Source organism: Rattus norvegicus, chromosome X, assembly GCF_036323735.1.
Source record: "Rattus norvegicus strain BN/NHsdMcwi chromosome X, GRCr8, whole genome shotgun sequence".
Lineage (NCBI taxonomy): Eukaryota > Metazoa > Chordata > Mammalia > Rodentia > Muridae > Rattus > Rattus norvegicus.
Genome location: NC_086039.1, coordinates 33,221,129 through 33,245,935, shown reverse-complemented (window position 1 = coordinate 33,245,935; position 24,807 = coordinate 33,221,129). Strand labels below are relative to the sequence as shown.

At 40.6% G+C, this 24,807-nt stretch overlaps 1 pseudogene; it reads right to left on the bottom strand.

The window, feature by feature from the left end:
* Window positions 1-8,316: 8,316 nt before the first annotated feature.
* Window positions 8,317-11,558, bottom strand: Thrap3-ps1 (thyroid hormone receptor associated protein 3, pseudogene 1; annotated as a pseudogene).
* Between the last annotated feature and the right edge of the window lie 13,249 nt (window positions 11,559-24,807).

Below are 24,807 nucleotides of genomic sequence, written 5' to 3'. Positions count from 1 at the left end.
GAACAGGAGAACAGTCATATCCCAATCAATGTGAAGAAGTATTTGTGGCATCAATATTGGTGGAGTTAATTACCAGGGACTTTATAAGTAATCAAGGTTTGGTGGTGCGAGTATTAAGACATCAAGGTCTTAATATGCATTTACGAATGTGAGGGTCTTTTGTTGTTTAGACCTGCAGCTATTAACAAACTAACTTGCCTTATGTCTTGTCTCTGCCATCTTCTAGTAACCAGAGGAATATCCTGAAAAGTTCAGCAATATCATTTATTAGATGACAATTAATGGCACAAAAAAGGCTGATGACAAAATTTGAATCATCTCTCTGCCAAGTGGCTCAAAAATTTAATAGCAAATTAATATCTCATTGGTTATTTCTCTTTATGTGTCTATAAAAATCTAGCAAGAAGATGTGGCATGAACATGTAACTTTGACTTTGGGTGTTTCTTGGCCTGTCATCACTGCTGTTGTTGTTTTCATCATTGTCGTCATCATCATCATCGTCTTCATCATCGTTGTCATCGTCATCATCATCACCATCAGCAGCAGCAACAGCAGCTATAACAACATTCATTTTTTTTTTTTTGCTGTTAAGACAGGGTCTCACTCTAAAACCCAGACTTGCCTAAAACTCACTGTGAAGCCCAGGCTGGTCTTCAATTCATGGCAATCCTGTCAATTTTCTTGGGTGCTGTGTTTACAAGCATACATCAACCTCCTGACTTCCTCATCTTTTCGATTACACAGTGAGTTTAATTAGCAAAAGCAATATAGTATAGTGGATAAGGTTGAGAAAATGTTTGCTCAGAGATTAGAGTAGGCTTGGAGACAAGCTAGGAAAGGGAATAGACTAGCATGAAGTCACAGGAAAAGGGCAAATCCTTGTCAGCAGCAACTTGGTGAACAAGTTGATCTGAGAGGTAGAACTATTATGAAGAAATCCGCTATAAAGGATAGCTGAGAAGCCAACAGCCTGGGGTTACAAATTTATAGCATCAAACAAAAACAAAAAGAGAAATTCAGCCTTAACAAGTAAAGACTTTATTCAAAAAGATTATCCCAAGATACAAGGCTGCTTGGGCTAGAGAAGATGTTCTAAGCACAGGTTTCAAATGCCTGAAAGATTAGTTTTATTTGATTTTCTTTTTATAGGGAGAAGTAAAAAAGGCTAGAAAAAATATATCCAGGTGCAGTGGTGTACACATGTAGTCTCAGCAATTGAGGGGTGGAGACAGAAATATCAGCTCATGACCATCCTTGGTTATATAAGGAGTTTAAGGCCAGCCTTGGCTTCACAATAACAAACCTAAAAAATACATATTTCATCATAAGTCATTTAAATCCTATGTATATTTAGCATAATAGTAGGATTGAATTCTCTATCAGGGCTTATGACCTATCTCGCTTCAGGTGCTTGGCCCCTTTACAATTGATAGGTATGGGTTCCATCTGACTCAGTGGGTCTTACATCCAATCAGAAAGTAGTTGGTTATTTCCATGACATTTGTGCCATTATTGTACCATGGAACTTATCTTGTCAGGCCAGACACTGTTCTAGTTTTCTGGATTCACAGCTGGGTGGACTTATGATTACTTTTCCTCCATAAATATTCGGCATAGCAATTTTTATTCACATGCTTTGTTTTCTCTTAAGAATCAAAGTTGCCACCCAGACCCCGTGGGAAAGAGACCTCACCGCCTGGTCAGGTGGGCACTCCTGAGGCTGCAGAGCGGAAGAGACCACCAACAATGCCCACCCCTGCCCACATCCCTGGCCCAAGAGGAAACTGTATAAGGCCTCTGGGCTCCCGTGGGGGAGGGCCCAGGAGCGGCAGGACCCCTGCCTGAGACACCGCCGGAACCTGAAGGAAACAGACCGGATAAACAGTTCTCTGCACCCAAATCCCGTGGGAGGGAGAGCTAAACCTTCAGAGAGGCAGACAAGCCTGGGAAACCAGAAGAGACTGCTCTCTGCACACACATCTCGGGCGCCAGAGGAAAACACCAAAGGCCATCTGGAACCCTGGTGCACTGAAGCTCCCAGAAGGGCGGCATAGATCTTCCTGATTGCTGCCACCGCAGAGAGCCGGTGGGCAGCACCCCGCGAGCGAACTTGAGCCTCGGGACGACAGGTAAGACCAACTTGTATGCTGCAAGTGACCTGCCTGGTGAACTCAAGACACAGGCCCACTGGAACAGCTGAAGACCTGTACAGAGGAAAAACTACACGCACGAAAGCAGAACACTCTGTCCCCATAACTGGCTGAAAGAAAACAGTAAAACAGGTCTACAGCACTCCTGAAACACAGGCTTATAGGACAGTCTAGCCCCTATCAGAAATAGCAGAACAAAGTAACACTAGAGATAATCTGATGGCGAGAGGCAAGCACAGGAACCCAAGCAACAGAAACCAAGACTACATGGCATCATCGGAGCCCAATTCTCCCACCAAAACAAACATGGAATGTCCAAACACACCAGAAAAGCAAGATCTAGTTTCAAAATCATATTTGATCATGATGCTGGAGGACTTCAAGAAAGACGTGAAGAACTCCCTTAGAGAAACACAGGAAAACATTAATAAACAAGTAGAAGCCTACAGAGAGGAATCGCAAAAATGCCTGAAAGAATTCCAGGAAAACATAAATAAACAAGTAGAAGCCCATAGAGAGGAGACACAAAAATCCCTGAAAGAATATCAGGAAATCATAAATAAACAAGTAGAAGCCCATAGAGAGGAGTCACAAAAATCCCTGAAAGAATTCCAGGAAAACACAATCAAACAGTTGAAGGAATTAAAAATGGAAATAGAAGCAATCAAGAAAGAACACATGGAAACAACCCGGGATATAGAAAACCAAAAGAAGAGACAAGGAGCTGTAGATACAAGCTTCACCAACAGAATACAAGAGATGGAAGAGAGAATCTCAGGAGCAGAAAATTCCATAGAAATCATTGACTCAACTGTCAAAGATAATGTAAAGCGGAAAAAGCTACTGGTCCAAAATATACAGGAAATCCAGGACTCAATGAAAAGATCAAACCTAAGGATAATAGGTATAGAAGAGAGTGAAGACTCCCAGCTCAAAGGACCAGTAAATATCTTCAACAAAATCATAGAAGAAAACTTCCCTAACCTAAGAAAAGAGATACCCATAGGCATACAAGAAGCCTACAGAACTCCAAATAGATTGGACCAGAAAAGAAACACCTCCCGTCACATAATAGTCAAAACACCAGATGCACAAAATAAAGAAAGAATATTAAAAGCAGTAAGGGAAAAAGGTCAAGTAACATATAAAGGCAGACCTATCAGAATCACACCAGACTTCTCGCCAGAAACTATGAAGGCCAGAAGATCCTGGACTGATGTCATACAGACCCTAAGAGACCACAAATGCCAGCCCAGGTTACTGTATCCTGCAAGACTCTCAATTAACATAGGTGGAGAAACCAAGATATTCCATGACAAAACCAAATTTACACAATATCTTTCTACAAATCCAGCACTACAAAGGATAATAAATGGTAAAGCCCAACATAAGGAGGCAAGCTATACCCTAGAAGAAGCAAGAAACTAATCGTCTTGGCACCAAAACAAAGAGAATGAAAGCACACAAACATAAACTCACATCCAAATATGAATATAACGGGAAGCAATAATCACTATTCCTTAATATCTCTTAACATCAATGGCCTCAACTCCCCAATAAAAAGATATAGATTAACAAACTGGATACGCAATGAGGACCCTGCATTCTGCTGCCTACAGGAAACACACCTCAGAGACAAAGACAGACATTACCTCAGAGTGAAAGGCTGGAAAACAATTTTCCAAGCAAATGGTCAGAAGAAGCAAGCTGGAGTAGCCATTCTAATATCAAATAAAATCAATTTTCAATTAAAAGTCATCAAAAAAGATAAGGAAGGACACTTCATATTCATCAAAGGAAAAATCCACCAAGATGAACTCTCAATCCCAAATATCTATGCCCCAAATAAAAGGGCACCTACATATGTAAAAGAAACATTAATAAAGCTCAAAACACACATTGCACCTCACACAATAATAGTGGGAGATTTCAACACCCCACTCTCATCAATGGACAGATCATGGAAACAGAATTTGAACAGAGATGTAGACAGACTAAGAGAAGTCATGAGCCAAATGGACTTAACGGATATTTATAGAACATTCTATCCTAAAGCAAAAGGATATACCTTCTTCTCAGCTCCTCATGGTACTTTCTCCAAAATTGACCATATAATTGGTCAAAAAACGGGCCTCAACAGGTACAGAAAGATAGAAATAATCCCATGCGTGCTATCGGACCACCACGGCCTAAAACTGGTCTTCAATAACAATCAAGGAAGAATGCCCACATATACTTGGAAATTGAACAATGCTCTACTCAATGATAACCTGGTCAAGGAAGAAATAAAGAAAGAAATTAAAAACTTTTTAGAATTTAATGAAAATGAAGGTACAACATACCCAAACTTATGGGACACAATGAAAGCTGTGCTAAGAGGAAAACTCATAGCGCTGAGTGCCTGCAGAAAGAAACAGGAAAGAGCATATGTCAGCAGCTTGACAGCACACCTAAAAGCTCTAGAACAAAAGGAAGCAAATACACCCAGGAGGAGTAGAAGGCAGGAAATAATCAAACTCAGAGCGGAAATCAACCAAGTAGAAACAAAAAGGTCCATAGAAAGAATCAACAGAAGCAAAAGTTGGTTCTTTGAGAAAATCAACAAGATAGATAAACCCTTAGCCAGACTAACGAGAGGACACAGAGAGTGCGTCCAAATTAACAAAATCAGAAATGAAAAGGGAGACATAACAACAGATTCAGAGGAAATTCAAAAAATCATCAGATCTTACTATAAAAAACTATATTCAACAAAACTTGAAAATCTTCAGGAAATGGACAATTTCCTAGACAGATACCAGGTACCGAAGTTAAATCAGGAACAGATAAACCAGTTAAACAACCCCATAACTCCTAAGGAAATAGAAGCAGTCATTAAAGGTCTCCCAACCAAAAAGAGCCCAGGTCCAGACGGGTTTAGTGCAGAATTCTACCAAACCTTCATAGAAGACCTCATACCAATATTATCCAAACTATTCCACAAAATTGAAACAGATGGATCACTACCAAATACCTTCTAGGAAGCCACAATTACTCTTATACCTAAACCACACAAAGACACAACAAAGAAAGAGAACTTCAGACCAATTTCCCTTATGAATATCGACGCAAAAATACTCAACAAAATTCTGGCAAACCGAATCCAAGAGCACATCAAAACAATCATCCACCATGACCAAGTAGGCTTCATCCCAGGCATGCAAGGATGGTTTAATATACGGAAAACCATCAACGTGATCCATTATATAAACAAACTGAAAGAACAAAACCACATGATCATTTCATTAGACGCTGAGAAAGCATTTGACAAAATTCAACACCCCTTCATGATAAAAGTCCTGGAAAGAATAGGAATTCAAGGCCCATACCTGAACATAGTAAAAGCCATATACAGCAAACCAGTTGCTAACATTAAACTAAATGGAGAGAAACTCGAAGCAATACCACTAAAATCAGGGACTAGACAAGGCTGCCCACTCTCTCCCTACTTATTCAATATAGTTCTTGAAGTTCTAGACAGAGCAATCAGACAACAAAAGGAGGTCAAGGGGATACAGATCGGAAAAGAAGAAGTCAAAATATCACTGTTTGCAGATGATATGATAGTATATTTAAGTGATCCCAAAAGTTCCACCAGAGAACTACTAAAGCTGATAAACAACTTCAGCAAAGTGGCTGGGTATAAAAGTAACTCAAATAAATCAGTAGCCTTCCTCTATACAAAAGAGAAACAAGCCGAGAAAGAAATTAGGGAAACGACACCCTTCATAATAGACCCAAATTATATAAAGTACCTCGGTGTGACTTTAACCAAGCAAGTAAAAGATCTGTACAATAAGAACTTCAAGAAACTGAAGAAGGAAATTGAAGAAGACCTCAGAAGATGGAAAGATCTCCCATGCTCATGGATTGGCAGGATTAATATAGTAAAAATGGCCACTTTACCAAAAGCAATCTACAGATTCAATGCAATCCCCATCAAAATACCAATCCAATTCTTCAAAGAGTTAGACAGAACAATTTGCAAATTCATCTGGAATAACAAAAAACCCAGGATAGTTAAAGCTATCCTCAGCAATAAAAGGACTTCAGGGGGAATCACTATCCCTGAACTCAAGCAGTATTACAGAGCAATAGTGATAAAAACTGCATGGTATTGGTACAGAGACAGACAGATAGACCAATGGAATAGAATTGAAGACCCAGAAATGAACCCACACACCTATGGTCACTTGATTTTTGACAAAGGAGCCAAAACCATCCAATGGAAAAAAGATAGCATTTTCAGCAAATGGTGCTGGTTCAACTGGAGGGCAACATGTAGAAGAATGCAGATCGATCCATGCTTATCACCCTGTACAAACCTTAAGTCCAAGTGCATCAAGGACCTCCACATCAAACCTGACACACTCAAACTAATAGAAGAAAAACTAGGGAAGCATCTGGAACACATGGGCACTGGAAAAAATTTCCTAAACAAAACACCAATGGCTTACGCTCTAAGATCAAGAATCGACAAATGGGATCTCATAAAACTGCAAAGCTTCTGTAAGGCAAAGGACACTGTGGTTAGGACAAAACGGCAACCAACAGATTGGGAAAAGATCTTTACCAATCCTACAACAGATAGAGGCCTTATATCCAAAATATACAAAGAACTCAAGAAGTTAGACCGCAGGGAGACAAATAACTCTATTAAAAAATGGGGTTCAGAGCTAAACAAAGAATTCACAGCTGAGGAATGCCGAATGGCTGAGAAACACCTAAAGAAATGTTCAACATCTTTAGTCATAAGGGAAATTCAAATCAAAACAACCCTGAGATTTCACCTCACACCAGTAAGAATGGCTAAGATCAAAAACTCAGGGGACAGCAGATGCTGGCGAGGATGTGGAGAAAGAGGAACACTCCTCCATTGTTGGTGGGATTGCTTACTGGTACAACCATTCTGGAAATCAATCTGGAGGATCCTCAGAAAATTGGACATTGAACTGCCTGAGGATCCAGCTATACCTCTCTTGGGCATATACCCAAAAGATGCCTCAACATATAAAAAAGACACGTGCTCCACTATGTTCATTGAAGCCTTATTTATAATAGCCAGAAGCTGGAAAGAACCCAGATGCCCTTCAACAGAAGAATGGATACAGAAAATGTGGTACATCTACACAATGGAATATTACTCAGCTATCAAAAACAACGACTTTATGAAATTCGTAGGCAAATGGTTGGAACTGGAAAACATCATCCTGAGTGAGCTAACCCAATCACAGAAAGACATACATGGTATGCACTCATTGATAAGTGGCTATTAGCCCAAATGCTTGAATTACCCTAGATGCCTAGAACAAATGAAACTCAAGACGGATGATCAAAATGTGAATGCTTCACTCCTTCTTTAAAAGGGGAACAAGAATACCCTTGGCAGGGAAGAGAGAGGCAAAGATTAAAACAGAGACTGAAGGAACACCCGTTCAGAGCCTGCGCCACATGTGGCCCATACATATACAGCCACCCAATTAGACAAGATGGATGAAGCAAAGAAGTGCAGACCGACAGGAGCCAGATGTAGATAGCTCCTGAGAGACACAGCCAGAATACAGCAAATACAGAGGCGAATGCCAGCAGCAAACCACTGAACTGAGAATAGGACCCCCGTTGAAGGAATCAGAGAAAGAACTGGAAGAGCTTGAAGGGGCTCAAGACCCCATATGTACAACAATGCCAAGCAACCAGAGCTTCCAGGGACTAAGCCACTACCTAAAGACTATACATGGACTGACCCTGGACTCTGACCCCATAGGTAGCAATGAATATCCTAGTAAGAGCACCAGTGGAAGGGGAAGCCCTGGTTCCTGCTAAGACTGAACCCCCAGTGAACTAGACTATGGGGGGAGGGCGGCAATGGGGGGAGGGTTGGGAGGGGAACACCCATAAGGAAGGGGAGGGGGGAGTGAATGTTTGCCCGGATACCGGGAAAGGGAATAACACTCGAAATGTATATAAGAAATACTCAAGTTAATAAAAAAAAAGAATCAAAAAAAAAAAAAAGAATCAAAGTTGCTCAAATTAAAATCGTTATGCTTATATTACTACATACCCCCCCCAATAAAAAGAAAAAGAAAAAAGAAAATATAAGGACTTTTAAAAACTCAGGACAGGAAGTGACTGAAAACCAAATTCCCATTTAGTTCCAAATGAAATGAAATTAAGAAAACTTGGTTTCTAATTGGGGGGTGGAGTGGGAGTGGGACACAACCAAAACAAAGTCCAAGCATCAGCATCATTCTCCCTACCCTGCCCCACCCCACACAAACAACAATGGGAGCCCAGTGTGTGCTCTGCTGGAAACATGGGCCTGATGTAGGCTCGGTGGCAGCGTCCTCTGTCCAGTGAGACGGCACCAGGGACACACTCTGCTGTAGTTGGATTCTGTGTGGCTAGTGGGTTGTGGGGTGAAGTTTTCACGATCTTCTTAAGGCACCTTGTTTAGCTCCACCAGCCTCTCCCAGAGCTTTTCTCCCCAGACAAGGGCTCCATCAAGAGTGGTCTCCACTTAGCTGAGGGCTGTAAACTGTCCTTTTCCTCTCTGTTCTCTGTTCCACTCTCATCGTCTTCAATCTCCCCCTCCTCCCCACTGAACTTGTCATGGGCCCACTTGGGGCTGGTACTGGATTTCCTGAACATAAAACCTGCCCTGCCCCCTGAGGGAAGGCTCCTTCTTGGCCTCTGCTCATCCATTTTTCGCTGCCCTTGCCTTCCTGGTCATCATGCAAGTAATACTTCTTGCTCTTGGGTATGTAATCTGGATCCCATTCTTCTTTCCGGCTTCTCTTTTGGAAATCATTGTTGCTGTTGTTGTTACTGTTACCAGAATAGTATCCTCTGCCCCAACCTCTCCCTCTTGCTCGAAATTGGAAGATTCCCCGAGCTCTGCCGCCTATTTCATTCAGATCTACAAAGTCTTTGGTCCCCAATCTGGATTTGTCAAAACCTGTGGCACTTTCCTCCCTCTCCTCTGCTTCCTCGGGGTATTCCTCTGCTTTGTAGGAGTGAGATGACTGGGAAGAGGAGGAGGAGGAGGACCTAGACCGGTCTCTTGCTCTGCGGTGCTTCTGCTTCTTTGATCCTTTGTGGGTTTTCTCTGTCTTTTCAGTTGATCTTTCTCTTGAGTGGCTACAGTCTCTGGAATCCACTGACTCTCTTTATTTACCTCGGTTAAGATCTCTCTCCATATGTTTTTTACTGTGTTCAATATCAAGGCGAAGATCAACAGGGCCATCTTTGTATTTTCCCTCAGCCTTGTAGCCAGGTTCCCATGGACTTTTCAATTCCTCATGAGTCAAACCATGCTTTCTGAATGTACTGGGGGAAATGTCTATCCTCCTGTGTATCTCTGGGCTTTTCTTAGTTTTAGCTGCTTCTTGCTCATTCCCTCTTTAGGTATTTGGTAAAGCGTGCACGCAATGTCATTGCAGAGGATCCAAACGGATGCTCTTTAATATGGTGAACAATGGTCACTATGTGCTGGGCAAACAATTCTGAGGGTCTATGCTACGACTGAACTGACTGTATGTGCTGGAAAATGGGATGGAATTCCTGCTCCTTTTTGTTGCTGTGGACTAGATCCTGACAAAGCTTTAGTTCCTGAGCCAATAGGCCACTGGGTCATGCAATTCCTCATCTAAGGAGTCCATCAGGACATTGACCTGGGCCTCCTGAGTAATGGAAAAGGTAGACTTCGCTGAGGAAAACTTTGTTTCCCAGCTTGTCACGGCTCTCAGAGGTCTTCCTTGTGGGAGGTGATGAACTTTTCTCCTGGACCGCCTTGTATGCAGTCACCCGGAAATTATTTTCTGGCACAAAGCCCCTGTGCCTACTTTCACTCCTCTTGGACCTTTCATGCTCCTCCTTTCGGGATCTCTCTGTGAAAGGCTCCTCCTCCACCTCCTCTGCTTTCCTCTGCTTTTCCTTCCCTGCATGCAGGCTCTCCCACTTGCCTGACTTCTCTTCCTCCTGGTTTTTGCTTGCACCGGCTATGACTTTAGACATAAATTTGGGCTCATCATAAAACTCAGGTTCCTTCCTTCCCTTACTTTTGTCCTTATCTTGCTCATCCATCTCCTCCTTATGGAAGTCAGTCATCTTTTTCTCAAAGTCAACCCGGATCTTATACCTTTTGGGTGACTGGCTGCCTCAGAAGGGCTTCTCAGTGTCTTTCTTGGGAACAAATGAATCAAATTTCATTTTGACATAAGCATCAGAGAAGCCCCTTTCTCCTTCAGCTTCTCTTTATCGGTATTTGTTTTTGCTCCTTATCCCTCCCATTCTCTGTCTTCTGCTCTTCCAGATACCTTTTTGTGTAGGCTGCTCCTCCCGAAGCAGCACTCTCCTCTTTCTGAGATGAACCATATGCAGAGCCAGTGACTGGTGAACTCTTACTCACAGGGCTCTTTTTGGATGGACTCAAAGACACAGAGCCATGGTCGAACTGACCTTGGTGTGCTCCAGACTGATATCCAGCACCGCCTGACAGAGATGAGCCCATCTGGGATGCATTAGAAAGTAGAGAACTAGGTTTTGGCACAGGGCTAGGGCGTGTTGACCTTCGCCTAACCACCACAGACTGGAGGGGACTTTTGAGAGCTGGGCTTCTCTCCCGAGGACTCAGATCAGAAACCAAGGCCCGTGATGCAGAACCAGTGCCATAGGTGGTAGCATCTGGCCAATGGCTTTGAGCTCTCAGACCCTTTTATATTTGAGAGGTGCCTCCAGAGAATGTCTACTCCTTAGGCTCATCTCCCTGGTTATCACCAGATGCCTGGGATGGCCGGCTATCCTTGGAAGAGGAATTCTCTTTTGTAGACTTTTGTTTAGATGACTCAATTCTGCTGTGGTTGGAGGATGACCGGGAGGACGAAGAGCGGCTTAACCTGTCAGAGGATGACTTATCCGAGTTCCTAGAATGGCTCCTGGACTGTGGTGAAGGGGACCTTCTCTTGGGGGACCGGGATCGGGAACGGCCCCGACTAGGGCTGTATGCTTGCCGGTAGTTCTGCCAACTGGAACGGTAGTTTCCATGGCCACCTCGGTTATACTGGCCCCATGGATAAAAGCCTCGGTTTCGCCCACGGAAGTAATAGGACCTCCTGTAGTCTCTGTGGTGACCTTGAAAATCTCGATTCTGATATACTCTGGGGTGATTCCTTTCTCTGATATGAGCTGGAGAATATGATCTGTAACTAGACCTATAACTCAGCCTGTGCTTCCTTGAATGAGAGACAGATCAGCTTCGGGACCGAGACTTTGAAAACGAATGAGACCGAGATCTGGATGCAGATCTTGACCGAGAAGAGTGAGACCCAGACTTAGGTTTGTTTGTTTTTGACATCTTGGAAGAGTTTACACCTTAGTAGAATTAATATTCAACGTGAACTATCTCCGAAAACCACTAGCAACACTACTGTCTTCTCCAATTTACAGTCAGGGTATAACTCTTGACAGGCCGAAGCAACTACAGCTGCATTCTCGCAAGGGCACAACCGGCCCGAACCTCGCCCCCGCCCGATAATGCAAACAGTAGATAGATTCTTACCATCAGGTTCTGTAAAATAGCCAGTGGTATTGCCAATATATTGCAGTGCTTGAGGATCTATATATGGGAGTCATTAGCCAACAAATCAAAAATACTCATTTTTTATACTGAATGACTTATTTCTATAGGCCACTGCTTCTCTGAAACCTCATCAGAGAAACATTTCCTTGTAGTAGATGACAACTAACACAGAGATCTTCAACTGGACAATATGTGACAAATAAAAGATTGTTGTGTATTTGACCCTAAATGGAAGGTGTGTATTATATCACTCACCTGCAAACTTAGAGATCTTACAACAGAGGGAATCAAAAAAAATTAAGAGCCAGAGATGATGAACAACAACAAGGAAGCAGTGTTTCCAGATGCAACAAAACAAATGCACGTATGAACTCACAGTGATTATGACAGCATGCACAAGATCTGAGAAAGCTCCAACCAGCTAAAATCCCAGAATGGGGGAGACAATGAGAGGGATAAATTCCCACCCATAGCTGAAGAGCTATTGGCATTTCTTAGCTTCTAAGAGAGGGACCGAGTCATTTTTGTTTAATGATGTCACCCCTGAGGTCAGCCACACTTCAGAGCAGCTCCTACTACTTGGAGTAGTTGAGCAACACAACTTGATTGGTTTCAAAGGAAGAGGTGGAGGAGGTGGAGGAGGTGGAGGAGGTGATTCAAAGTTGGATGGATAGGGAGGGGAGGGTGGAAAATGTGGGTAAAGGGGACGAATTGGGGTATTGATATCAAAATCTGCTCTATGAAATTCAGCTGTATATAGAAGGGGAGAAGGAGGGTTTTAGATGGACAGGAAACTGGGAAAGGGAATAACATTTGAAATGTAAATAAGAAATACCCAATTTAATAAAAATGGGAAAAAAAAGAAAAGAAAAAGGGAAGTTTTAAAACTAACAACTTTTATCAGTAATATACTATGTACTAACAACCAGTTATATAACCAGTTATAGTTATTATAATGCAGAGATTTCTCCCACCTTACAGTCCTGTGCTTTAAGTTTTATACTTGGCCTAAGAAGCTATCTTTGTACTAATAAAATGTTTTGAAATAAAAAAAAAGAAATTCAGCTGTAAAAAAATCCTAATAAAATGTTATTTTGAAAGACAGGAAAGAAGTAGGAAAAGAGAAAGTGAAAGGAGAGGGGAGATAGTAAAGAAAGGGATATAGAAAAAAGAGGTAGAGAAATAAAGAAAGAAGAAAAATATGTCAGATATTACTAAATGGGCAGGAGAGTTTGGAGAAGGTTTAATGCTAAAGCTAACCTGTTGACAGGAACTTGGCAAACCACACTCATAAACCTTTTCACTCATTTTCAAGAACCATGGTTACTTTTCTACTGGGGTGATAAAGCACCCTGACCAAGACAACTTATAAAACAGAATATTTTCTTGGGGACTTGCTGACATTTTCAGAAGGTGAGTCCATGACCAACATGGCAAAGATCATGGAGGCAAGGAGGCAGGCATGATGTTGTAGTAGTAGTTGGTGAGAGCTTACATCTGATCCACAAGCATGTGGCAGAGAGAGAGAGAGAGAGAGAGAGAGAGAGAGAGAGAGAGAGAGAGAGAGAGAGAGAGAGAGAGAGAGAGAGAGAGGGAGAGAGAGGGAGAGAGAGAGAGAATTGTGAACGACTTGGACTTTTGAAATCTCAATGCCCATCTCCAAGTGACACACATCTTCCAACAATGCCACACTTTTTAACCCTTCCCAGACAGTTTCATTAAGTGAGAACAAGTATTCAAATATCTGAGTCTTTGGCAGCGTTCTTATTCAAATCACCACATGTTGGATCTTGCTTTTTTCCCCTCTTGGCCCAGTCACATACAGTAGCTGAATTGCTGTTATGTTTGCTCTGCAGGAAGAAACTTTTGTCCGCTCTCCTACAAATTGATGTATACATTGATATCATATTTCTGAAAACCTCACCCTATAGCTCAGATGCTTGCATACCTCTAGATACCATTAAACTTCCCCACTACCTGCCTATGTCTGAGCATGTCACGAACTTGCCTGCTCTGAAGCCATTGTCTTCCTTATTCAATCTGAGATGACTTCCTGTGCATTCTTTCCCCCAATTCTTGGCCCCTACAGTTCCTTGAACTTTCAAAACCCTTATCTTTTGGAGCTGACGAGATGGCCTGACAGTTTATGGGCACTTGTTGCTTTTCCAGAGGACCAACATTGTTTTGCTTCCAGCACTCACATCAGAGGGTATAATGGTTTGTGTTTTTAGTGATGAGCGAACATATGCATCCCTGTCTCAATGCTTAAGTGCCTTCACTGAAATCAAAGTTGCCTCTCAGTGATCTGGGGCTTAATTCACTGAAATTCTCACGGTTTTCAAATGGCCCAATGCTAAGCATTACAGCTCAGATGGAAAGATAACTTGGCAGTTGGGAGCCAAGGAATACCACAAGGTCACACTGCACAATAAGCCTCACATAAGAGATTTTGCCTTTGCTTAGGCAAAAAGTAATAGAAAATGAGGTAGAATACAGGATTTTTATTAGGGATTCCTGGGGGTAGGGGGTGGGGGTGGAGCTTTTCATATTGGCCTGGGATTGAAGAGATTATGTGGCTTGATTTTATGGCAAACTCGGGGATTGGTGAGATTTTTTTCCCTGTATGGAGGGGGTGGGGCCTGGACACACTCCTGCCTTGAGGCTGAGAACTGCCATTAAGTCCTTTAAAGAATGGCCCTATGGACTGTAAAGGAAGTCAGGGGTGGTGAGAGGCCAGGCCCCTTTGTTGTCCTGGGGATTAACAAAGTTTACAAGTTATACAAAGTTTACTCAGGGAGTATTTGCCAGTGGCAGGGAAGGCCATAACTTGAATTGCCTTGAATTGGCAACATCAACTCTATGTAGATGTTCTCGTGGTGTATATTCATGGCTTAAACAGCAACAAAGCCACTTTGCTAAAAGCATCCCAACATTAATGAAAGTTCATGATCCCTGGGGTAAGAGTTAACAAATTGAATTCTTGTAAACTGCAGCTTCTTAATAAAACACACACACACGTGTCTCTGTGTGTGTGTCCTATTGTGGTAACTATGATAGAGAAAATGCTGTCCTGTCAAAACGCTTTACCATTAAACATAAAATCGTTATTGAAATCAGTTTCAGGACATTGCCCACTTTCAGCTTGGAGCTTGGATTATCATTCAGAAAAAGGAAGCTGGAGGTTGCGTTGACATAAAAGAAATGTCATTTGTAAAATCCATGCATTAACTGAGCTCTTCTGGGAAGTGACTTATGCTCAGATTTTAGAGCCAAGAATCTATCGTGCACATTTATGTCATGTCAGACAGTCCCTGAAGAGTAAGTGGCTGAGGATGCCTTCAAGTAATATTTTTAAAGGATTCAGTACAGAATAAAGACATAATGATCAGAATGCTATCTTTGAGTCTAATAAAGATCAAGATAGCAAATGAAACCATCTACATGTGCTTCAAACACTAAGAATCAGTATATAGGATTGAATTTGAATATAATGAAGAAATCATATCTTTAGAGATTTATGACTTTGAATGTTGCTTGTATACAGAAAGGTCAAGAAGTGAATCTCATAGAAATAGAATATAAAAGTGGTTACCAGGGGCCCAGGGGCTTGGAGCACAGAGAAAGAAAAGATGTTGAGCAAAGCATACAAATTTTCAGTTAAAGGGCCAGAGGAGGTAGCTTGGCAGTTAAAGAGCTTGCCTTGCAAACAAAAGAGCTACAGTTTAGATGTGCAGAACCTATACAATTGCTCCATGTACATGGCAACTCATCGGTAATTCAAGCCTCAGAAGGTGGAAAGAGGATCACTGCTGTATAGGTGAGTTCTAGGTTTGATGAGCCCAGGCCATAAAGAAAAAAGTGGAAAAATGATCGAAGATTCCAGACATTAGCCTTGGGCCTCCACATTCAGGCACATGCATGAGCCCACACACATTTGAGTATATATACATATCCAAGTATACTATCCAGACATACATATGAAAAGGAAAAAAGGGGAAAAATGATTCAATTAGATGAGAAGAGAACATTATAGATATTCAGTTGCAAAACATGGTGCCCATAGTTTCTATAGCCGTGGCAATAAAAATAATAAGGTATTGCATATTTCAAATATGCTGAAATAGGTCTGTTAACCTTATTACAAAAAGTAAAGTGATGGATATGTTAATTAACTTGATTAAATCTTTCTGTAATGTATATGCATGTCAAGAGATTTCACTTTATCCCATAAATGCACACACTTTTATCTGACGTTTTTAAATTGCAAAATAAAATGTCAAGTGTTCTATTAATACTTTAGAACACATTTTCAGGATTTTTGTCTTTATGTTAACCTATACTTCACAAAGAACAATAAGCTTATATCTTCAGTTTTGCAAGCTTTCCCCCCACTGGTTTACTTCCCTTACAATGGTGATTTTTCTACCCTGCCCACAGATTAGAATCCCTGAAGGGTTTGCAGAGGAAGGAAGCAATAGGTGGGGGGTGGATACATCATGAGGACCCTTATTTCAACTGCCTTTTTCAATTTTGAATGTATATTAGAATCCCCTGGGGGAGATTTTACAAACTTTTTTTCCCAAGGACCAATTTCATTAGAGCCCTCATGGAATACAAGTCACAGAATTTTTCCAAAGTCCCCAGATGATCCCAGTGAATAGTTATAGTTAAGAATCTCTGCTTTAGCATTTGAGGTACAATGGGAGACTTTCTTCTAAGTCTCCCAGGTGATTACAACATCCATGTAACCTATACCTAGGCCATAAAAGTCACTTGGTACCATCTAAGGTATGGCTGTCTGAACCTGGGCAGATTGTCATGTAACTGGTCTACTTTTGGTCTATAACAATCCATTCTTGGGTCCACTGTCCTGAAGTACCAAGAGCATTTAAGGGGATGAAGCAGCCCATACAGCCAGTTCTGCCTGGCCTAGTGTGCCTATGGTATAATACAACTGTCAATAAATTAGTTTAGAAATAAATTAGCTGAATCCTGGATGTATGCTAGTCTGCTTTTGTTATTTTGTTTCATTTCTTTGTTTATTTTCTATTTTTTGTCAAACTGACACACATTAGAGTTAGAGCAAGCCATTAGGAACACAACAGTAAGCCGCATTCCTCCAATGTTCGTGCTGCAGTTCCTGCCATGACTTCCTGCCCTTGACTTCCCTCAGTAATGGCATTTACAGGAGAGTTGTAAGTAGAAATAAACCCTTTCCTCTCCAAGTTGGTTTGGTAATGGTGTTTTATCATAGCTAAGCAGGGCAGTTATACAATCCTCCTGAAGCTCAGTCTATACATACCCCTGACCCCAGAGGTCAGGAACCATAAAGAGTGGAAAGGAAAGTAATTGACATTCAGACTCCTAAAATTCATTCCAATGTGCTGCATAGACACAATGGAGAGCCACTGGTTTACAGCAGATTTTCTTAATTAGTGATATCTGGGTGTGTACCAGTAGCAGCGACAAGTACCTGGAAGGACTGTTAATCTTCACACTCCTCCCAATACTTGCAGAATCATAAACTCAAGTGCAGCCTCTGATAATTTGTGTTTTGACAAGTTATTGCAGATATGTCTAACCTGCAGCTTACGGGCCACCTGTCTTCCAGGCTAGCTAAGAGCCAACACATTTGGGGATGACTATATCATATCAAAATGTTGGACCTCACTGAAAGGGTTGCTAATGTTCAAGTTTGAAAGACACTGGTTTAATGTTCCAGCCATATGTTCTTTACGTTTGCTCTATTCTTTTTTTTTTTCGGGGCTGGGGACCGAACCCAGGGCCTTGTGCTTGCTAGGCAAGCGCTCTACCACTGAGCTAAATCCCCAACCCAAGTTTGCTCTATTCTTATCAAGAATAAAGATACAAATTCATCACATTCTCAGCTCATGTCATATGACCATCTCTAATGTGTTCTCTATTTATTTTCTCATGTTTAACTCTACTTGCTTTCATCAACAAGCTCAAAGCAGAGGTACATTTATGTCCTTTCCTTTCCATAGAAAAACTGAAGCTTAGGAAAGAGTATTTCTAAAGTGACTCTTAATCTTGAGTCTTGTATCTCTCAGCCTCTCTCTATGTCCTCAAAAATGATCATTGATGGAAAAAACAGTAGTACCACATGAGTCTAGGATCTTCAATGCCTTCCTTTTCCATTCCCACTGAATGGTGGAGTAAGATAGACAATGAAAATATAAATGCCCAGCATCTGGGCAAAAGTTTTATCTGTGAGAAGCCATTTCTGAGAATTAACCACCATCACCCATGAAAGTAGGAGACTGTAAGGCAAGACATAAGAGGCTGAGAGGCAGGAGCAAGAGCTATTTGGAATGGGGATTATAGGGTGGGTCTATTGTACTGCTGCTACCAAGGAGGCACAATGGTGAGAGGCATGGTGTAGGCACCAATGGAAATTAAGATGACTATGGGTCAAAATCAATCTCAAGTTTACTTCTGTTGAAGGCAGTTACTGTTTTGGACAGCCCTAGGCTCTCGGGTATTGAGCCCCAGGCAAATCAGTACGGCATGTTCTCTGAGATAAGCTTGACCTATCTAGGGCATCTTTTGGGAACATGCTTATGAAATTTGTGGTAATTCTGGGAAAATAATTATGGCAAGGCAGTGGTGTCATGAGCAGAGCTGAAGTGTTATTTTATCAGGTGCAGCATATGGAAAAGACACACACACACACACACACACACACACACACACACACACACACACACAAACCTGGTCAGTACTATAGGAGCCAATTATTCCCTTGGAAAAGGAAAATTGGAATTATACTACTAAATTCCTTGTTCCACAATTTCATTAAAAAGAATGTGTTCATATCACTCTTTTTTTCTATACTACATTCATGGATTGGTTATTAGTAAAAAACAGTATTTCTTAAGTTGGAGTTTGAGGTTCTAATACTATACTAAGTCAATGGTTCTCAACATGTGGGTCATGACCCCTTTGGAAATTGAGTATCAGTTATCCTGCACATCAGATACTTACATGATTCATAACAGTAGCAAAATCACAGTTATGAATTAGCAACAAGGTAATTATATGGTTTGGGGTCACCACAACATGAGGAACTTTATTAAAGGGTCACAGCACTAGGAAGGTTCCAGAACCACTGCTTTAAGGCAAGTTACATCTTCAATAATAAATTACTAAATGTACCTTTATTGACAATTTTAAAATTAATTTAGGTATGATTTAGATTGTTAAGATGACATTTGCAGTATATATTTATCATTGTTTTAGTAGTTTCCTGAATCATTTGAGGAGAAAACCATTGTTATCTCTAAAGATAAATGAGGTTTTAGAATAAATTCAACTCACCAGTTTTGTGTTAGTTAAAAGAAGAGAAACCATTAGTGACCAAAATCTTGCCACAATGTTAGTGTCAGCTTCAATTGTCCCTAGGCAATGAGCCAAACAGAGACAGACTTGATAATGTAAATCATCAATTACACCTGAATAAAGGCCAATTACATCCCAGTGTGCAGTATGAACAGATGTCACAGTAGTTCAAAGAGAGATGTGTGTTGGAAATTTTAATGAATCCTAAGAGAAAACATTTTCCCAAATAGACTTAAGCAAACTGGGTGTTCAATGGTTTGATTGCTGGAGAAATCTGCTAAGAGCTGTTTGGAAAAGAAGCAGAAACTGTGCCCACTTGGGCTGAGTTTTGGTTGGCACAATTTAACACCATTGTGTTAATTGCTTCTTCATCAGGGGATAAAAACTTGTAAATCTAAATGACAGCCACAAAGTACTGGCTTATTCATTACATTACGTAGCTAATGTATATTGCTTGTTATTTCTCATTAATGGTTGCCATATGGCCACTATATAAAATGCTTCTGAAGACTCTGTGTTAACTCAAGCTGTTTGGTAAGGAAATGACCAGTTTACCTTGTGAAGCCAATAAGCACTGCCACTAAATGACTATGGTACTTAATCTTTATTGTCAGCTTGGATGCACTTAGAATCACCTAGAAGACAAAGTTATAAGAGTGCCTGTGACTCTACTTGCAGACAGGTTAATAGACGACAGAAGATCTACTTTAAATATGGGCAATACCATCTCTTTGCCTGAAATTCTGGGCTGCGTGAAAACGAGAAGGGAAGCAGATCACCAGCTTTCACCTCTTCCTCTGTCTCCCACCAGTGGGTTCAGTTGATCATTGTCCTACAGTCACTCCTTCCCGGGTTATTTCATTTAATTCAATACGTTTCTATCTTCAGAAAGCTTAGGTCCTGAGGTGCTAGGCAATTGAGAAAACCACTTGAGGGAAATAAATGTGTGGACAAAAGAATAAAGAGGAGAGCAATTCTAGAAGAGGATTCTACTTGGGATAAATTGATGGGTCACTTCTTCCAAGAAGAAGTGACATATGGGTAAATATTTAAATAAAGTAGGGGCAAGGGCCAAGAAAAGATATAGGAGAACATTCTAGATAGAGTAACGAAGTAGGAAAAATGTGAAGACTGGAAGTGTAGCTCAGTGGTAGACATTGGCTTAGCATATGCAACAACCTCAGTATAATCCACCAATCTACACACAAAAGAAAGTGTGCTTCAGTGGAATACTGTATATTTTTTGAGAACAATAATTCTCAAGTGGGAGGAGGCAATTTTGTGCTCCAGTCCCTTGTGAGACCTCATAATATCTACGTTGGGTTGTCTTGCAACTCCATAAGGATGCTATTGGGATCACATGAATAGAGGACGACAATACAGCTCCACAACTTACAATATATAGGGCATGCCCTTTCCCCACAATCAAGACTTATGCATGCTTTCAATAGTGCTGGCTTAAAGCTTACATATCGGGGTTGTTTAATTATGATTCTACAGGGAGGGCTTCTGCATCTTTCATAGCCATTATGTGATTGGAAAGTTCCGTTAGTTGGAAATAAGCAATGTGAATATATAATACCAGAATGTATGCATTCAGTGAAGTCTGTTTCTTAGAGGTTATGCCAATTTCCCTCTCCCATCAAGGAGGAGATTTATTTTGTTATTCCAATATCCCTGATCTAGAAATATATCTATTTTTTTTCTTTCACCTTTGAATTAGTAGTAGTATCTTGCTGGACTTCTCACTGTTAATGAGGTAAAATCTTTAATAAATGTTCATATTGCATCTGCATAAAGAGTCATGATACTACCTTAAAAAATTATCCTTGGACTGGAGAGATAGCTCAGTGTGTAACAGTGTTTACTCTACAGGACCTGAATTATAATTTCTGTAGCTCATGTGAAAAAGTCAGGCCACGGTTGCACATGCCAGCAAACCCAGTATTCAGGGAGGGAGACATGTTTCTCTTGAAGGCTGGCTAACCAACTCATCTAGCCCAAATAGTGAGAATCTGATTCAGTGATATGCTCTGTTTCAAGGCAATAAGACAGAGAGCAACAGAGAAAGTCACCTGAATGTCCTTCTCCAGCATCTCCAAATCCATGCACATAAACAGGCTGAGTGAACATCTAAACTTATGTTTGGATAACACACACACACACACACACACACACACAGACACACACAGACACACACACACACACACATACACAAATTTCAAAATCTTTTATCATGAGTAAATATAAAAGCCCTGAATTATATTTAATTTTTGTTGTACCTAAACAAATCAAATTGTATAAATTATTATGTACCTACAATTAACATAGAAAATAATACTTAGCAATATTCCCATTAAAACACAGGAGTATAATCCATTCCTTGGCATGTTTGTATGATGTTCAGTTTAACATATATACCCGCATAGAAAAGCAGTTTTCTTATAATGTACTTGCAATGGTATGCAGTGATAAAAATTTCTGTTATTGCTTACTTGTAGTTAAAGCACTCAGGAGGTAGAAGAAGCTGGATCAGAGTTTGAAACCAGGCTGTTATACATAGTAAGTTCTTGCCTAAGAAAAAGAAGAAGGAGGAAGAAGAAGAAGAGGAGGAGGAGGAGGAGGAGGAGGAGGAAAGAAAGAAATACATTTGCTGAAGTTACTGTTTGTAATAAAAGTGTTTCTGTGTACAACTTCAAGTTTTTCACTGTTATCCATAAAACATAGTACTCTTGATTACCTGTAGAATTCTCAAATTGGCTTTTCAATGAATTCTGGAAATACTATGATAGAATCAATATGGGAGGTTGCATGTGGGGATTGCAGGGGTGGGGTGAGAACCCAAACAACATTACACTGATGTTGTGGGCCTTACTGTTGCCTTTCCAGATACAGTCTCTTGACCTGTTTTTATTCTACCCTCTGCTACCTTCCTTAAAAGTTAGTTAGCTCACAAGCAACTTCACTAAGAACCTAGGGAAAGGGAGAGAATGAAATCAGGGTTCTCCACATCCTAATTCCATTTTTGTTCTTGGAATCTAGAAAGATCTATGATTTTTCATCAGTGAATCTTTCTGCATGACTCCTTCCTTCCATTTTTATATTCTCAATCTAACATCATTCTTACAGACTTACAAATGTCAAGAGCTACCTAGCACCTGGTCCTGAGAAACACTGAGAGTTTTGTAAATAATCTCTTTGTAAATAGACTTTTGTTTGGATTTTGAACAAACATTACAAAGCCTCTAAAACTAGAAACTATAACGCCATAGTCACTTCTAAGTCTGCTTTGAATATAATTATCCTTTCCAGACTTGTTACTATTGTTACCAACCGAAGAATATAAACTGTCTTTAGAGAGACTGTTGGAGTCCAAATGATGTCCAGGGAACCAACATGCCAGTTGTGGACCTGGTCCATCAGTAATTTGCTTAGTAGGTTCTCAGTGAGCCCATCTCTGCTGCAAATCATTCTGGAGAGTTGTAGGAAGGAAGGACCCAGAGTCTCTGCTGTTGGGTTCTCATACACATGGATTAGGCATGTTCCCGCATGCTCAACTCTTGGAAGTGATGCGTATATCAGGCTTTATACACAAGGAAATTCTTTAGAAATGTAGTTCACAGAATCTGGGGAAATATTTTGCTATCTGGCACCATCTTTGCTTTGATTGAATTAAGACCTTCTGATCACAAGTAACAGAAATTCAAACTGACTCAGAATCAAGAGGAGCTTAAACTGTCATGAGCAAATGGAAACTTCAATGATCAATTTGACTTCAGCTAGGCTGCAGAGCCCAGGAGCACCAGCTTTGTCACTAAGAGCTGTCATGTCTATATTTCTTTGATTTGATCTTTGTATTGACTCTATGCTCAAACTCCCACAGGGAGTCAGACGCAGTTCATCCCTGCATCTTCCAGCTGTAAGACAAACAGGAAAAGAGAAAGAATCTTCTCCATAAAAGCCATTCTCATCAGCTTAATTTGGTCATCAATATATGTCTGAAGCAATGACACTAAGTTGGTACATGGGAGAAAAGTGGAAAACAATACTTATTGAGAACCTAATGTTTTTATGTCACAATACTAAGCTGTTTCCATGTGATAGTGTTAGTATTGTATCCATTTTACTGAAGAAGGAGGAGAAGGAGGGTGAGGAGGAAGAGGAGGAGGAAGTAAACATATGAACACTACACTCTGAAATGAGTAGTAAAAACAAAAACAGAGGTCTAATCTCAGTGGTCTTCCTCTAGCCCCAAATAGTAACCATTATACTTTCTGTGATATGCCTAGTATAGTTCAGAGACTCATGCCTTCTTATGGACTTAGAGTACAGTCAACTTCCATACATCTCAATGAATTGAAAGTATCAGAGTACTGTGTTCTTACTGGTTAAAATCCCACTCCCATTCTCTATTTCCAGTATCTAGGAAGCAGCAAGATGTTCGAGGTTACTTTTATGTTATAGACAATCTGTGTATGATGAGCCAAAAGGGCAAGAGAGTGTAAAATCTTTTTGGAAAGACAAGGAGAAAGACAAGAAAGGCCCTAAACACAATAGTTAGAAATGGTAAACACTACAGGGATGGTAGAATCTTTGGTACTCATTCAATTCGTGACATCAGCCCACAAATGCCAAGTCTGAGGAGCTGGTACTAAGACTTCAGAATTCTTTAGGAATGTGAATAGCCAGTGCTGCAGGAGGAGCTCTGGCCAAGACTGCTTAATTAAAAGAAGCATGGATTTGGTTTAAATGGATACAGGAAAGGCTGAAGACAAATATTGAATTTCTAGATAGGAGGAATGACTAATACAGGGGCACAGCTGGTAAGGAAACATTTTCTTAATTGGAAAATGATGAGGTTTTTGTCATGCATTCAAGAACCAGCTTCTTACAGCACTCCTACTTTTCCCCCAACAATATTTTGGATGCAGAGAACAAATAAGCTCCATATTTTATAAAGTAATCATTGTTGCTCAGAGTTTGTGGTGGAAGATTTTGAATTGTTAGCTGCAGGCAGCCATGGTGCTGTCTAACCTGAGATCCACTTTCTGTTCAGATGATGGAGGTGCTTTGAGTAACTAATCCAAGAGTCAAGAGGTAAGCCATAAGAACCTTCAGTGACTAAATCACAGAATGAATTTCAGTCAATTTTTTTGGTCTAAGTTCTATAAGAGAAGCAGAAGAAACAGGCTGTCTTAAAAACCTATTGTACAAGCTTCAGAACAGCAGTTCTACTCCTAGCTCCACTGAGAGTCATCATGAACTCTTGAAGAAACTCCAAAGGCTTGGACCCAATCACAATCAATTGAAACAGCATCTTTGAGAGCAGGCATCCAAACTTTTGGTGTTTTGAGATACTACCTGAGTAATTTTTAACATGCAGCCTATATGAAAACCTCTTTTGTCTGACACACACACACACACACACACACACACACACACACACACGTTTTTATTTCATTTTAACTCACGTTCCAATTTGATTTTATTATGCTTAATTATGAATACATAGATAAGTGATTCTTAATTATGTGGTTATGACCTCAATAAACCCATCAAAGATGAAAAGAATATATCAGTAATGTAGCAAAGGGGCTGGAGAGACAGCTCAGTGCTTAAGTGTTTGTGTTTGCTACTCTTGCAAAGGACATGAGTTTAGTTTAGTTTACTTTAGTTTCTAG